This window comes from Ambystoma mexicanum, chromosome 3p (assembly GCF_040938575.1).
Source record: "Ambystoma mexicanum isolate Mex_15411 chromosome 3p, UKY_AmexF1_1, whole genome shotgun sequence".
In the NCBI taxonomy this organism is placed as follows: Eukaryota; Metazoa; Chordata; class Amphibia; order Caudata; family Ambystomatidae; genus Ambystoma; species Ambystoma mexicanum.
Window position 1 is genome coordinate 632,931,527 of NC_090925.1, and position 3,066 is coordinate 632,934,592.

At 46.5% G+C, this 3,066-nt stretch overlaps 1 pseudogene; it reads right to left on the bottom strand.

The window, feature by feature from the left end:
* Positions 1–2,534: 2,534 nt before the first annotated feature.
* LOC138581555 (U1 spliceosomal RNA) lies at positions 2,535–2,683 on the bottom strand (annotated as a pseudogene).
* Between the last annotated feature and the right edge of the window lie 383 nt (positions 2,684–3,066).

Sequence of the window (3,066 nt, forward strand, 5' to 3'; positions counted from 1 at the left end):
GCTGGGTGTGGCATGTGGAAGCTTAAAGCACAGCTTAAACTGCTGACTTCTCGTGGTAGGGAGGGAAGGGAGAGTAGGGGGGGATAAATGTAAAACAGGATAAGGAGTTGGGACTGTAGTACTGTCTCAGAAAAGGAAAGGTTTTTTTGGTCCTGTTTTTGTTATGTACATGCTTGCTTACCCATTTTTTTTTGTTTTTTATGTCTTTCAATGCATTTCTGTTCCCTTCTCCTCCTCACACTTGTACGTACTGAACATCAACGCTTCTCTTACCCTTCTGCAGAATTGTATGCAGTGCTGCATGCAGAGTGGCAAACAAAACGGCATTGCCAATGGAGGGCAAACAAATTCCATGTCCATGGACCCACTGCAAATCTTGCTCCTTAATGCTGTCATAGTCGGTGGTGAACATCCCAGCACTGCATATAAAAGCACACATGCTTCTGTTTATAAAACATCTCCTGAACTTTAACTGTGGGCAAATTACAGTCTAATATGCAACACGTACAATTACCTACGCCATGTGCTTACGAACTCATAGCACCTCACTTTGGTTGTTCCACCAAGTGTAAAATGCTCGCCTCACCCATTATTCAAAGTTCACCATCCTCGGACAGAAAAAGAGGCAACTCTACGTGGCCACAGTATGGTATGTAAGTAACTCCAATCAAGCAATCCGACTAAGTCAGTGCCTTGTCTGGGATGCCCAAGGGAAGCCCTTAATTATGTATTTTTATGGCAAGTTATGATCTGGATGATGAACCCTTGTATAACACCCCTCTCTTAGAATCCCCCTTGACCCCACTGAGCCAAGAAGTAGGCTTGTTTTGCAAATTTAAAAGGTTTATTTGAAAATTTAAACAATATATATATATATATATCACACATCTATAAATAAGTTGATAATGGATAGCACACTTGTGAATATGAGCAGTAATGAGCAATAGGTAACCCTACAGTAGCACAGTTCTTGGTTACTTATGAATAGGAAAAGAAGAATGAGGTGGGAAAGAATGCTTTATATCAGGCTTGTCCAACCTTTTTGAATATGGGGCCGAAGAATTCACTTTTTGTCACCCAGTGGGCCGGCAAGGCAAAAGTCAACAACCTCACCCAAAGCAGTATATTAAAAAGCATATTGTGTGACTTTTGACACAATATCATCACAGGCAGTGATAGTCATGCAGTCCCAAAGATAGCTTTTGGTATCAGGGGCAGTGATCAAAGGTTAGTTGCTTGTGATTTCTTTCAGTGTGTATGTGTTCATATTTTTCTGAAATAGTGGGGGTGACCGAGCTTTGCGAGGGAGTTATTAGAATCTAGGGAATGTTTGGGGGGCTTTCCCCCCCAAGAATTTTTTTTCAAATATCGGGTTAAAATGGTGCATTTTACAGCAGAAAAGGGACCAAAAAGCCATGAATTTAAAGTCCGTTCTAAAGGACAATATGAAAATTCCATGTCACTAACAGCAGACAAGACCATTTTACAACACAACACATTTTAATGATCAATGTGTCCACAGTGTAAGACAGCACTGTCACTGATGTAACACATAGGGCCTCATTCCGAGATTGGTGCTAGCCATGGCACTATTTGCGCCATGGCTGCCTCCAGTACCGGGTCCGGCACCGGTCTTGTCCAATGGGGACTTACCAGTGCATTCCGACCCTGGAGGGACCGGTAAATCCCCATTGAACAGGGCTCAATGGGAATGGGGAGGGCGCTAATAACGGGCTCGCAAATGTCAGGCCTGTTATTAGCGCCCTGGTCCCTTAGCGGGACCCGTAAGGGACGTGTGGTCAGACCACACGTCCTTTACGGTTCCCGCTAAGGGACCTCGGAATTGTGCGGTAAGGTATTACCTGCACCAGTCTCCTTACCGGTGCCGGTAATCCCTTACAGCACAACTCATAATGACCCCCATAGTCATGCTGGTTGTACCCAAAATATGCCTCTGTAGCAACATGTCTATGCTGACTGTTCCCAATTTAGGCCAGCATTGTCCAGTACAAAGCATGATTGATGCTGCCTGAGCATGTGCAGTGTGCCCAATATATATGGCAGCTTACCTCTGTAATACACATTCATTACTTCTGTGGTAATGAAAGAAGCATAATTCAATTCAACAGATGTTGAAAATGTGGAAAAGCGATCACCCAAAGGTGAACCTAATTGAAGAAACGCAATGTGAGCACAATCTTAAAGCATGCAGCAGTTTAATATAGGCACAACATTGGGCCACACTGTTTGGCACGATTAAAAAACTTCTCACTCATAGTATTGTTCCATGAATACATAACAATGGCCGTAGCGATGCAGCGTTTGGCATGTGATATACAAGTCCGTTTGGGTGTGCCTGCAGTGCAGCGCTTGGATGTGCATTGGCGGTGCAACACGTGGGTATGCATTGGTAGTGCAGCGCAGGGGCACACACTGGCAGTGCACTCAGAATCTCTGCCACAAGACCAGGGGCTCTGTGTGCAACCAACCTAGCAGGCCTGGTGCACACTTTACATTTTCTTTTACCAATAAATCAGGGGAAAGCGCGAACGCAGTCCCCCACTACCAGAAATAATGCAGTCGAGTATCCCGCATTTGGGCACATAGCAGGGGTCAGCAAATCCGATGTGCAGTGAGTGAGCCTCACCCTGGGAGATCTGCCTCTTTGATCACAGATAAGTATGAGTTGCAAGCAAGAGGGCAGTAGTTGGGCATGTTCTGGAAGCCCCGCTAAGTGAGAGTGAGAAGGCAGGCCCTGACCCAGCCCTCCAACCCCCCAGATGCTCTGAGCGTCTGCAGAGCTTCCTGTCCCGCATGTAGGGGGAAGCTCCGGCAGGCAGAGCCCAGCAGAAGAGCACATTGTAACACAGTTCCTTTTTCCCATCGGGCCCTGCTTGGCCCAAGATTTGTATAAATTCGGGCCTGCCCGCCAGCCAGCAGGCCCAGTTGGATAGAAGGATGGGTCGAGCAGGCCTGTTCCAGTCTGCCCACTGGCCTGTCGCCCCCACACAGGCCCATTTCCCTCCTGAGCGGACAGGTCACCCCATTTAAGGGCAGCTTCAAGAA